This window comes from Bufo gargarizans, chromosome 6 (assembly GCF_014858855.1).
Source record: "Bufo gargarizans isolate SCDJY-AF-19 chromosome 6, ASM1485885v1, whole genome shotgun sequence".
Classification (NCBI taxonomy): Eukaryota; Metazoa; Chordata; class Amphibia; order Anura; family Bufonidae; genus Bufo; species Bufo gargarizans.
Genome location: NC_058085.1, coordinates 322,755,821 through 322,768,819, shown reverse-complemented (window position 1 = coordinate 322,768,819; position 12,999 = coordinate 322,755,821).

Sequence of the window (12,999 nt, the reverse complement as noted above, 5' to 3'; positions counted from 1 at the left end):
CGTCCGTATGCGTTTTGCGGATCCGATCCATGGATGCGTGAATCCGTAAAACACATTCAGACGTCCGTATGCGTTTTGCGGATCCGATCCATGGATGCGTGGATCCGTAAAACACATGCAGACGTCTGAATGGAGCCTTACAGGGGGGTGATCAATGACAGGGGGGTGATCAATGACAGGGGGGTGATCAGGGAGTGTATATGAGGTGATCACCCCCCTGTCACTGATCACCCCCCTGTAAGGCTCCATTCAGACGTCCGTATGCGTTTTGCGAATCCGATCCATGGATGCGTGAATCCGTAAAACACATTCAGACGTCCGTATGCGTTTTGCGGATCCGATCCATGGATGCGTGGATCCGTAAAACACATGCAGACGTCTGAATGGAGCCTTACAGGGGGGTGATCAATGACAGGGGGGTGATCAGGGAGTGTATATGAGGTGATCACCCCCCTGTCACTGATCACCCCCCTGTAAGGCTCCATTCAGACGTCCGTATGCGTTTTGCGGATCCGATCCATGAATGCGTGAATCCGTAAAACACATTCAGACGTCCGTATGCGTTTTGCGGATCCGATCCATGGATGCGTGGATCCGTAAAACACATGCAGACGTCTGAATGGAGCCTTACAGGGGGGTGATCAATGACAGGGGGGTGATCAATGACAGGGGGGTGATCAGGGAGTGTATATGAGGTGATCACCCCCCTGTCATTGATCACCCCCCTGTAAGGCTCCATTCAGACGTCCGTATGCGTTTTGCGGATCCGATCCATGGATGCGTGAATCCGTAAAACATATGCAGACGTCTGAATGGAGCCTTACACGGGGGTGATCATCCCATATAGACTCCCTGATCACCCCCCTGTAAGGCTCCATTCAGACGTCCGTATGCGTTTTACGGATCCGATCCATGGATGCGTGGATCCGTAAAACACATGCAGACGTCTGAATGGAGCCTTACAGGGGGGTGATCAATGACATGGGGGTGATCAATGACAGGGGGGTGATCAGGAAGTCTATATGGGGTGATCACCCCCCTGTCACTGATCACCCCTCTGTAAGGCTCCATTCAGACGTCCGTATGTGTTTTGCGGATCCGATTCATAGATGCGTGGATCCGTAAAACACATACGGACATCTGAATGGAGCCTTACAGTGGGGTGATCAATGACAGGGGGTGATCAGGGAGTGTATATGGGTGATCACCCGCCTGTCATTGATTCCCCCCCTGTAAGGCTCCATTCAGACGTCCGTATGTGTTTTGCGGATCCGATCCATGTATCCGTGGATCCGTAAAAATCATACGGACGTCTGAATGGAGCCTTACAGGGGGGTGATCAATGACGGAGGTGATCAGGGAGTCTATATTGGTGATCACTCCTCTGTCATTGATCACCCCCCTGTAAGGCTCCATTCAGACGTCCGCATGTGTTTTGCGGATCCGGTCCATGTATCAGTGGATCCGTAAAAATCATAAGGACGTCTGAATGGAGCCTTACAGGGGGTGATCAATGACAGGGGGGTGATCAATGACAGGGAAGTGATCAGGAAATCTATATGCGTGATCACCCCCTTGTCATTGATCACCCCCCTGTAAGGCTCCATTCAGACGTCCGTATGCGTTTTGCGGATCCGATCCATGTATCCGTGGATCCGTAAAAATCATACGGACCTCTGAATGGAGCCTTACAGGGGGGTGATCAATGACAGGGGGGTGATCAGGGAGTCTATATGGGCTGATCAGTGGTTTATAAAGGGTTAATAAGTGACAGGGGGGGGTGTAGTGTAGTGTAGTGGTGTTTGGTGCTACTTTACTGACCTACCTGAGTCCTCTGGTGGTCGATCCTAACAAAAGGGACCACCAGAGGACCAGGTAGCAGGTATATTAGACGCTGTTATCAAAACAGCGTCTAATATACCTGTTAGGGGTTAAAAAAATCACATCTCCAGCCTGCCAGCGAGCGATCGCCGCTGGCAGGCTGGAGATCCACTCGCTTACCTTCCGTTCCTGTGAGCGCGCGCGCCTGCATGCGCGCGTTCACAGGAAATCTCGGCTCACGCGAGATGACGCTTATTGGCGTTAGCGTAGCCTGGGAGAGCCGCCGCAATGACGCCTTTCGGCGTTAGCGCGGCGCCAAGTGGTTAAGGGCCTAGATCACAACGTTAAAGTACACAGACAGCTTGACACCCGGGGCAGTAGCTAGCAGGGCTCAAGAGGCAGCTGCCCCTTTTGCCCCTTGGTAAAGACGGCCCTGCCCCCCCCCCCCCCCCCCCCCGCACAGCAGTAATGACCCCTTTGAGTCCCTGCATTCTTATGCTCCCGCATTATAATAAGGCCCCCCCCCTTATGCTCCCGCATTATAATAAGGCCCCCCCCCCTTTATGCCCCTGCACTGTAATACAGTCCTTGTTTGTAACAAAATTTAAAAGACTTAGACTCAGCCTCTCCCCGTCCTCAATGAGCAGCTGGATCGTCTCTCGGTCTACTGTCTGTCGGCCTCTTGGCGAAGGTGACACATTGACTTTTTGGCATGGCGCCTCCCACGGCGATACACTCATTTCATCAGAGTGCTCCCAACCTTTAGGACAGGGATCAGCAACCTCCGGCACTCCAGCTGTTCTGAAACTACAACTCCCAGAATCCTTCTTTCACTTCTAGGGGAGTTACAAGTGTGTATGCTGGGAGTTGTAGTTTCACAGCAGCTGGAGTGCCGGAGGTTGCTGATCCCTGCTCTAGGAGACCACGGGCCTGAAGCAGCCTGTGACTACTGGATTACATGGCATAGCAGGGAGCCAGTGGCTCACTTTTCCACCATACTTTTCAACTGGATCTCTGTCCCAAAGACACAGATTCAGTTGAAAATGGCGCTGGACACTACCCACTTTCCCTCCAGCCCGGTTGTGGTCGCACCCTTGCAAATGCAGCCATATAGTTCCCACATAAGTAACACCTACAGTGCCCACATAAGGCTATTTTGACACTAGCTGTTCACCCTGTCGGATCCGTCCATTAACTATAATGGGGACGGGGGCGGAGCTCCGACGCAGAACAGCAGTTTGCAGTGAGAGGCCGCCGGACATGCAGCACATTTAGTCCAGCGGCCTCTCGCCATGCTGCGCCAGAGCTCCGTCCCCATCCCCATTATAGTCAATGGGGACGGAGCAGCGGTCCGGCGGTATAGCGGAAGGACGGATCCGACAGGGTGAACAGCCTGTGGGATCCGTCCTGCCGCTAGTGTGAAAGTAGCCTTACAATGACAGCCACAGTGCACCTATAGTATTAATGTTGTGTTCTCCACAGTCAGCACACGTACCCATTGATTTTAATGTGTTTGTCAGTAGTGGATGTGTTTGTGTAGGTCAGTGGAACAACCACGGAAACATACACCACTTTGGGCCATAATGCAGACCAAACATACCCATTGAAATCTAAGGGCCTGTGAAAACCAGTGACAACAACACGGATGGCATCCATGTTCTGGCAGTGATTGTCACAGACCATTGGTAGGAGATACTCTGGAAATTAATTTTTAGCCGAGCGGTGTCTGTGGAATATGGATGACACATGGACCAAACAGGGATTCTTCATGGACATCTTCCACAGAGCCCCCATTAAAGTAACAGCCACAATGCAACACCTTCTGTATCCCTATAACAGTGACAGCTGCAGTGCCCTCACAACAGTCACAGCCATAGTGTCCCATAACAGTGACACTCACACTGCTCTCATAAAAGTGACAGACATAGTGCTCCCATAAGGCTACATGTACATGAACGTTGTTTGTTTCCGTGTCTGTTCCGTTTTTTTTTTTGCCGATAGGATGTGGACCCATTCATTTCAATGGGTCCGCAAAAAAAGTCTGCATCAGTATGTCCGTTCCGTAGCCCGCAAAAAAAAAAATAGAACGTACGCTCTGTATGCGCGATTGTACGGGCGTTTGCAATCGCGCATACAGAGACAAGTGAACGCCCATTGTCGCGCGTTCCCGCTGAAGTCTATGTAAGGGAACGCGCGACAAGACGCCCCAAAGAAGCTCCTGTACTTCTTGGGGCGTCGGGCGTTTTACAGCGCGGTCGAACACGCTGTAAAACGCTCAGGTGAGAACCATTCCCATAGGGAATCATTGGTTCTTGCCTGTTGAGCGTTTTACAGTGCGTAGGAACGCGCTGTAAAACGCTCAGGTCTGAACCCAGCCTTAGGCGTTGTTACAGTGGATCCTTAATAAAAAAAAGGATGGCATACGGATGTCATCCGTTTTTTTTTTTGCGCATCCGCAACTTGTGGACCCCAAAACACATACGGTCGTGTGCATGTAGCCTAACAGCGACAGTGCCACCATAACAGGAGGAACAGCCACAGCACCCCCATAAAAGCAACAGCGACAGTGCCCCCATAACATTGGCATCCACAGTTCTCCCATAACAGTGACATCCACAGAGCCCAAATAACAGTGACACATAGGCCCTCATGAACACGGCTGTAATCTGGTTCTTCATCACACGGACCCTCAGTGGGATAAACATGCAGCATCATGCACAGTCCAGGTCTGCTTTATAGGGAGGACAAATTCACAGGAGGGAAAATGAACCCTGTTCATCCCCTGGGACACTGTACAGCACAAAAACACTTCTGTACAGCACAACATATTGCAGATCAGCAGTGGATGATGATGAGAAGTTCAAAAAGTGCATATTTGGCCATGTAGTGCACAAGTTATGTTCTTGTCATGTTCTGATCATCCACAAGGTGGCGCTCTCCTCATTCATGTGTTTTCAGATGTGCACACGTTTCATGGGAGCTGGACTGAAATAATCTTCTGTAAGAGGAAAACCTGCTCCAAACCTATCCTACGGAGGAGACCTCCCTGTTTTCTTTTTGAATTATCCCTGATGGTGTAAGATACGGTGTGCTGAGCAGTTGTATCTAATCTTATTGTGTGATACTGTTTGCTGAGCTGCTGTATCTAATCCTATCATGTGTGATACTGTCTGCTGAGCTGTTGTATCTAATCTCATTGTGTGATACTGTCTGCTGAGCTGCTGTATCTAATCCTATCATGTGTGATACTGACTGCTGAGAAGCTGTATCTAAGGGTCCATTCACACGTCCGCAAAAGGGTCCGCACCCGTTCCGCAATTTTGCGGAATGGGTGCGGACCCATTCATTCTCTATGGGCCCGGACGTGAAGCGGAGAGCACACTATGTGCTCTCCGCTTCCGCATTTGCGGAGCGCAGCCCCGAACTTCCGGGTTTCGGCCCGAACTTCCGGTCCGCAGCTCCGCAAAAGATAGAACATGTCCTATTCTTGTCCGCAGCTGCGGACAAGAATAGGCATTTCTATAGTGGGTGCCGGCCGGGTGTGTTGCGGATCCGCAATATCTGCTGAGCTGCTGTATCTAATCCTGTCATGTGTGATACTGTCTGCTGAGCTGCTGTATCTAAACCTGTCATGTGTGATGCTGTCTGCTGAGCTGTTGTATCTAATCTTATTGTGTGATACTGTCGGCTGAGCTGCGGTATCTAATCCTGTCATGTGTGATACTGGTTGCTGAACTGCTGTATCTAATCCAATCATGTGTGATACTGGTTGCTGAACTGCTGTATCTAATCCAATCATGTGTGATACTGGTTGCTGAACTCCTGTATCTAATCTAATCATGTGTGATACTGTTTGCTGAGCTGCTGTATCTAATCCTATCCTGTGGGATACTGTCTGCTGAGCTGCTGTATCTAATCCTATCCTGTGGGAAACTGTCTGCTGAGCTCCTGTATCTAATCTAATCATGTGTGATACTGTTTGCTGAGCTGCTGTATCTAATCCTATCCTGTGGGATACTGTCTGCTGAGCTGCTGTATCTAATCCTATCCTGTGGGAAACTGTCTGCTGAGCTGCTGTATCTAATCCTATCCTGTGGGATACTGTCTGCTGAGCTGCTGTATCTAATCCTATCCTGTGGGATACTGTCTGCTGAGCTGCTGTATCTAATCCTATCCTGTGGGATACTGTCTGCTGAGCTGCTGTATCTAATCTAATCATGTGTGATACTGTTTGCTGAGCTGCTGTATCTAATCCTATCATGTGTGATACTGACTGCTGAGAAGCTGTATCTAAGGGTCCATTCACACGTCCGCAAAAGGGTCCGCACCCGTTCCGCAATTTAGCGGAATGGGTGCGGACCCATTCATTCTCTATGGGCCCGGACGTGAAGCGGAGAGCACACTATGTGCTCTCCGCTTCCGCATTTGCGGAGCGCAGCCCCGAACTTCCGGGTTTCGGCCCGAACTTCCGGTCCGCAGCTCCGCAAAAGATAGAACATGTCCTATTCTTGTCCGCAGCTGCGGACAAGAATAGGCATTTCTATAGTGGGTGCCGGCCGGGTGTGTTGCGGATCCGCAATATCTGCTGAGCTGCTGTATCTAATCCTGTCATGTGTGATACTGTCTGCTGAGCTGCTGTATCTAAACCTGTCATGTGTGATGCTGTCTGCTGAGCTGTTGTATCTAATCTTATTGTGTGATACTGTCAGCTGAGCTGCGGTATCTAATCCTGTCATGTGTGATACTGGTTGCTGAACTGCTGTATCTAATCCAATCATGTGTGATACTGGTTGCTGAACTGCTGTATCTAATCCAATCATGTGTGATACTGGTTGCTGAACTCCTGTATCTAATCTAATCATGTGTGATACTGTTTGCTGAGCTGCTGTATCTAATCCTATCCTGTGGGATACTGTCTGCTGAGCTGCTGTATCTAATCCTATCCTGTGGGAAACTGTCTGCTGAGCTGCTGTATCTAATCCTATCCTGTGGGATACTGTCTGCTGAGCTGCTGTATCTAATCCTATCCTGTGGGATACTGTCTGCTGAGCTGCTGTATCTAATCCTATCCTGTGGGATACTGTCTGCTGAGCTGCTGTATCTAATCCTATCCTGTGGGATACTGTCTGCTGAGCTGCTGTATCTAATCTAATCATGTGTGATACTGTTTGCTGAGCTGCTGTATCTAATCCTATCATGTGTGATACTGACTGCTGAGAAGCTGTATCTAAGGGTCCATTCACACGTCCGCAAAAGGGTCCGCACCCGTTCCGCAATTTTGCGGAATGGGTGCGGACCCATTCATTCTCTATGGGCCCGGACGTGAAGCGGAGAGCACACTATGTGCTCTCCGCTTCCGCATTTGCGGAGCGCAGCCCCGAACTTCCGGGTTTCGGCCCGAACTTCCGGTCCGCAGCTCCGCAAAAGATAGAACATGTCCTATTCTTGTCCGCAGCTGCGGACAAGAATAGGCATTTCTATAGTGGGTGCCGGCCGGGTGTGTTGCGCAATATCTGCTGAGCTGCTGTATCTAATCCTGTCATGTGTGATACTGTCTGCTGAGCTGCTGTATCTAAACCTGTCATGTGTGATGCTGTCTGCTGAGCTGTTGTATCTAATCTTATTGTGTGATACTGTCGGCTGAGCTGCGGTATCTAATCCTGTCATGTGTGATACTGGTTGCTGAACTGCTGTATCTAATCCAATCATGTGTGATATTGGTTGCTGAACTGCTGTATCTAATCCAATCATGTGTGATACTGGTTGCTGAACTCCTGTATCTAATCTAATCATGTGTGATACTGTTTGCTGAGCTGCTGTATCTAATCCTATCCTGTGGGATACTGTCTGCTGAGCTGCTGTATCTAATCCTATCCTGTGGGAAACTGTCTGCTGAGCTCCTGTATCTAATCTAATCATGTGTGATACTGTTTGCTGAGCTGCTGTATCTAATCCTATCCTGTGGGATACTGTCTGCTGAGCTGCTGTATCTAATCCTATCCTGTGGGAAACTGTCTGCTGAGCTGCTGTATCTAATCCTATCCGGTGGGATACTGTCTGCTGAGCTGCTGTATCTAATCCTATCCTGTGGGATACTGTCTGCTGAGCTGCTGTATCTAATCCTATCCTGTGGGATACTGTCTGCTGAGCTGCTGTATCTAATCTAATCATGTGTGATACTGTTTGCTGAGCTGCTGTATCTAATCCTATCATGTGTGATACTGTCTGCTGAGCTGTTGTATCTACTCTCATTGTGTGATACTGTCTGCTGAGCTGCTGTATCTAATCCTATCATGTGTGATACTGACTGCTGAGAAGCTGTATCTAAGGGTCCATTCACACGTCCGCAAAAGGGTCCGCACCCGTTCCGCAATTTTGCGGAATGGGTGCAGACCCATTCATTCTCTATGGGCCCGGACGTGAAGCGGAGAGCACACTATGTGCTCTCCGCTTCCGCATTTGCGGAGCGCAGCCCCGAACTTCCGGGTTTCGGCCCGAACTTCCGGTCTGCAGCTCCGCAAAAGATAGAACATGTCCTATTCTTGTCCGCAGCTGCGGACAAGAATAGGCATTTCTATAGTGGGTGCCGGCCGGGTGTGTTGCGGATCCGCAATATCTGCTGAGCTGCTGTATCTAATCCTGTCATGTGTGATACTGTCTGCTGAGCTGCTGTATCTAAACCTGTCATGTGTGATGCTGTCTGCTGAGCTGTTGTATCTAATCTTATTGTGTGATACTGTCGGCTGAGCTGCGGTATCTAATCCTGTCATGTGTGATACTGGTTGCTGAACTGCTGTATCTAATCCAATCATGTGTGATACTGGTTGCTGAACTGCTGTATCTAATCCAATCATGTGTGATACTGGTTGCTGAACTCCTGTATCTAATCTAATCATGTGTGATACTGTTTGCTGAGCTGCTGTATCTAATCCTATCCTGTGGGATACTGTCTGCTGAGCTGCTGTATCTAATCCTATCCTGTGGGAAACTGTCTGCTGAGCTCCTGTATCTAATCTAATCATGTGTGATACTGTTTGCTGAGCTGCTGTATCTAATCCTATCCTGTGGGATACTGTCTGCTGAGCTGCTGTATCTAATCCTATCCTGTGGGAAACTGTCTGCTGAGCTGCTGTATCTAATCCTATCCTGTGGGATACTGTCTGCTGAGCTGCTGTATCTAATCCTATCCTGTGGGATACTGTCTGCTGAGCTGCTGTATCTAATCCTATCCTGTGGGATACTGTCTGCTGAGCTGCTGTATCTAATCTAATCATGTGTGATACTGTTTGCTGAGCTGCTGTATCTAATCCTATCATGTGTGATACTGACTGCTGAGAAGCTGTATCTAAGGGTCCATTCACACGTCCGCAAAAGGGTCCGCACCCGTTCCGCAATTTAGCGGAATGGGTGCGGACCCATTCATTCTCTATGGGCCCGGACGTGAAGCGGAGAGCACACTATGTGCTCTCCGCTTCCGCATTTGCGGAGCGCAGCCCCGAACTTCCGGGTTTCGGCCCGAACTTCCGGTCCGCAGCTCCGCAAAAGATAGAACATGTCCTATTCTTGTCCGCAGCTGCGGACAAGAATAGGCATTTCTATAGTGGGTGCCGGCCGGGTGTGTTGCGGATCCGCAATATCTGCTGAGCTGCTGTATCTAATCCTGTCATGTGTGATACTGTCTGCTGAGCTGCTGTATCTAAACCTGTCATGTGTGATGCTGTCTGCTGAGCTGTTGTATCTAATCTTATTGTGTGATACTGTCAGCTGAGCTGCGGTATCTAATCCTGTCATGTGTGATACTGGTTGCTGAACTGCTGTATCTAATCCAATCATGTGTGATACTGGTTGCTGAACTGCTGTATCTAATCCAATCATGTGTGATACTGGTTGCTGAACTCCTGTATCTAATCTAATCATGTGTGATACTGTTTGCTGAGCTGCTGTATCTAATCCTATCCTGTGGGATACTGTCTGCTGAGCTGCTGTATCTAATCCTATCCTGTGGGAAACTGTCTGCTGAGCTGCTGTATCTAATCCTATCCTGTGGGATACTGTCTGCTGAGCTGCTGTATCTAATCCTATCCTGTGGGATACTGTCTGCTGAGCTGCTGTATCTAATCCTATCCTGTGGGATACTGTCTGCTGAGCTGCTGTATCTAATCCTATCCTGTGGGATACTGTCTGCTGAGCTGCTGTATCTAATCTAATCATGTGTGATACTGTTTGCTGAGCTGCTGTATCTAATCCTATCATGTGTGATACTGACTGCTGAGAAGCTGTATCTAAGGGTCCATTCACACGTCCGCAAAAGGGTCCGCACCCGTTCCGCAATTTTGCGGAATGGGTGCGGACCCATTCATTCTCTATGGGCCCGGACGTGAAGCGGAGAGCACACTATGTGCTCTCCGCTTCCGCATTTGCGGAGCGCAGCCCCGAACTTCCGGGTTTCGGCCCGAACTTCCGGTCCGCAGCTCCGCAAAAGATAGAACATGTCCTATTCTTGTCCGCAGCTGCGGACAAGAATAGGCATTTCTATAGTGGGTGCCGGCCGGGTGTGTTGCGCAATATCTGCTGAGCTGCTGTATCTAATCCTGTCATGTGTGATACTGTCTGCTGAGCTGCTGTATCTAAACCTGTCATGTGTGATGCTGTCTGCTGAGCTGTTGTATCTAATCTTATTGTGTGATACTGTCGGCTGAGCTGCGGTATCTAATCCTGTCATGTGTGATACTGGTTGCTGAACTGCTGTATCTAATCCAATCATGTGTGATATTGGTTGCTGAACTGCTGTATCTAATCCAATCATGTGTGATACTAGGTTGCTGAACTCCTGTATCTAATCTAATCATGTGTGATACTGTTTGCTGAGCTGCTGTATCTAATCCTATCCTGTGGGATACTGTCTGCTGAGCTGCTGTATCTAATCCTATCCTGTGGGAAACTGTCTGCTGAGCTCCTGTATCTAATCTAATCATGTGTGATACTGTTTGCTGAGCTGCTGTATCTAATCCTATCCTGTGGGATACTGTCTGCTGAGCTGCTGTATCTAATCCTATCCTGTGGGAAACTGTCTGCTGAGCTGCTGTATCTAATCCTATCCGGTGGGATACTGTCTGCTGAGCTGCTGTATCTAATCCTATCCTGTGGGATACTGTCTGCTGAGCTGCTGTATCTAATCCTATCCTGTGGGATACTGTCTGCTGAGCTGCTGTATCTAATCTAATCATGTGTGATACTGTTTGCTGAGCTGCTGTATCTAATCCTATCATGTGTGATACTGTCTGCTGAGCTGTTGTATCTACTCTCATTGTGTGATACTGTCTGCTGAGCTGCTGTATCTAATCCTATCATGTGTGATACTGACTGCTGAGAAGCTGTATCTAAGGGTCCATTCACACGTCCGCAAAAGGGTCCGCACCCGTTCCGCAATTTTGCGGAATGGGTGCAGACCCATTCATTCTCTATGGGCCCGGACGTGAAGCGGAGAGCACACTATGTGCTCTCCGCTTCCGCATTTGCGGAGCGCAGCCCCGAACTTCCGGGTTTCGGCCCGAACTTCCGGTCTGCAGCTCCGCAAAAGATAGAACATGTCCTATTCTTGTCCGCAGCTGCGGACAAGAATAGGCATTTCTATAGTGGGTGCCGGCCGGGTGTGTTGCGGATCCGCAATATCTGCTGAGCTGCTGTATCTAATCCTGTCATGTGTGATACTGTCTGCTGAGCTGCTGTATCTAAACCTGTCATGTGTGATGCTGTCTGCTGAGCTGTTGTATCTAATCTTATTGTGTGATACTGTCGGCTGAGCTGCGGTATCTAATCCTGTCATGTGTGATACTGGTTGCTGAACTGCTGTATCTAATCCAATCATGTGTGATACTGGTTGCTGAACTGCTGTATCTAATCCAATCATGTGTGATACTGGTTGCTGAACTCCTGTATCTAATCTAATCATGTGTGATACTGTTTGCTGAGCTGCTGTATCTAATCCTATCCTGTGGGATACTGTCTGCTGAGCTGCTGTATCTAATCCTATCCTGTGGGAAACTGTCTGCTGAGCTGCTGTATCTAATCCTATCCTGTGGGATACTGTCTGCTGAGCTGCTGTATCTAATCCTATCCTGTGGGATACTGTCTGCTGAGCTGCTGTATCTAATCCTATCCTGTGGGATACTGTCTGCTGAGCTGCTGTATCTAATCTAATCATGTGTGATACTGTTTGCTGAGCTGCTGTATCTAATCCTATCCTGTGGGATACTGTTTGCTGAGCTGCTGTATCTAATCCTATCCTGTGGGATTATGTCTGCTGAGCTGCTGTATCTAATCCTATCCTGTGGGATACTGTCTGCTGAGCTGCTGTCTGATAAAGAAACGGCTCATGCGCACTAAGGCTACTCTCACACTGGAATTTTGGTTTCCGTTTGTGAGATCTATCATGCGCTCTCACAAGAGGTCCAAAACGGATCAGTTTTGCCCTGATGCATTCTGAATGGAAAAGGATCCGCTCAGAATGCATCAGTTTGCCTCCGTTCAGTCACCATTCCGCTCTGTCCGCCTGACGAAGGGGAGCCAAACGGATCCGTCCTGACACACAATGGAAGTCAATGGGGACGGATCCGTTTTCACTGACAAAATCTGGCACAATAGAAAACGGATCCGTCTTGGCTATGTTGAAGATAATACAAACAGATCCGTTCTGAACGGATGCAGACGGTTGCATTATCTGTACGGATCGGTCCATGACGGATCTGCGCGAAACGTGAGTGTGAAAGTAGCCTATAGGTCCATTTACATGTCCGGAACGGAACAGCTGGCCCCTGATAGAACAGTACTATCCTTGTCCGTTATGCGGACAATAATAGAACATGTTCTATCTTTGAACGGAATGGAAATACTGAAACGGAAGGCATGCGGTCAGTATACAGAACACAAAAAACGGAACGTAAGCGGGGAAAAAAACAACGTTTGTGTGCAAGAGGCCTTAGGCCTCTTTCACACGAACATGTGCACTCCGTGGCCGTATTGCGTACCGCATTTGCGGATCCACAGTACACGGGCGCCTTTCCGTGGGCATTCCGCATCACGTATGCGGACCCATTCACTTTAATGAGTCCGCAAATCCAGAGATGCAGAATCGTGCGGAACGGAAGCACAGAACGGAACCCTACGGAAGCACTACGG